Raw genomic sequence first — 1,070 nt, 5'->3', positions numbered from 1 at the left:
AGTACTTGGTCGGGTTCGAGAGAGGCGCAATCGCCCGGAGTTAGGCGAGTAGACGCTTTAGGTGCGACCACCCGTGCTCCCAACTGAGCTTGCCGCTGCCGACAGAGGCCCGGGAGCGTGCTGTCGTGGCATTGCCGGCGGGAGACAACACGCGCCACCTACGGTGACCGGCAGCTCCAACGCCAGCGCCACAGAAGGGCAAAGGCCCCACGTGGGTGCCGAAGCGAACTCTCCCAGCACAGCGCACGTGCCAACACGTCTGCACAACTGCGATACAAACCACCAGCGAGAACCGCTGGGGCGACCGAGCAGCAGACGGCGTCGCGGCGCCGAGTGCCGGGCGGCGGCGCATCCTCAACGCACACAGTCCTCAATCGGACCAGCACACTGCAGATGTCCACCGCGCTTCGCACCGGGCCGGCGAGGACCCACTTTGGCTGCACGGCGCCGCGCGCAGGGTGCCCCGGCGCGCAGCTGCGCCGCCTGCCGCGTCCGTCGGCCGGCGCGCCTGCCACTGGGCGCCCCCACCAGCCGGCTGTAGCGCGTGCGCCCACGCACCGCGCGGCCAGCACGCCGGGCGGCCCCCCCCTCACCGGCCGGGGACAGTCCCACCCACCCACAGCCGCGTATCGCTTCACACCCAGATCGACATTCACGTTCATTGGTGTGGTGGGTATCGCTGACACAACCGCGTCATAGCTGTACCGATCGTTGCCCTCACAGATGTACCTCCAGCAAGATCAACCGCACCACAACGGGTTACCAGTTGTTCATTTGCGTAACGTCACCAGTAAACGTACACGTCCACGTCCATCCCCGTTTGCAAAGTCAACTATTATTGCATGCCTGCCTGTCAGGTGTCAAGACACACTACATCCGCTCACATCCACGCAACAAAATGTGCCCGACTAGAGGGCACGTGGAAGGTGCCCCCGTACGTATGCGATGTCCATTGCGCGACGAACTGTCAACCGGCCTCTGTAGCATGTCGCAGATGTGGAACGCGGGACACCGTGCTATCACATTGTGTGAGAAGAGACTACTATGTCTGCATACACGCGCCACTACAT

The sequence above is a fragment of the Schistocerca cancellata genome, unplaced genomic scaffold (assembly GCF_023864275.1).
Source record: "Schistocerca cancellata isolate TAMUIC-IGC-003103 unplaced genomic scaffold, iqSchCanc2.1 HiC_scaffold_663, whole genome shotgun sequence".
NCBI lineage: Eukaryota > Metazoa > Arthropoda > Insecta > Orthoptera > Acrididae > Schistocerca > Schistocerca cancellata.
Note: the sequence above shows the minus strand (reverse complement) of the source record.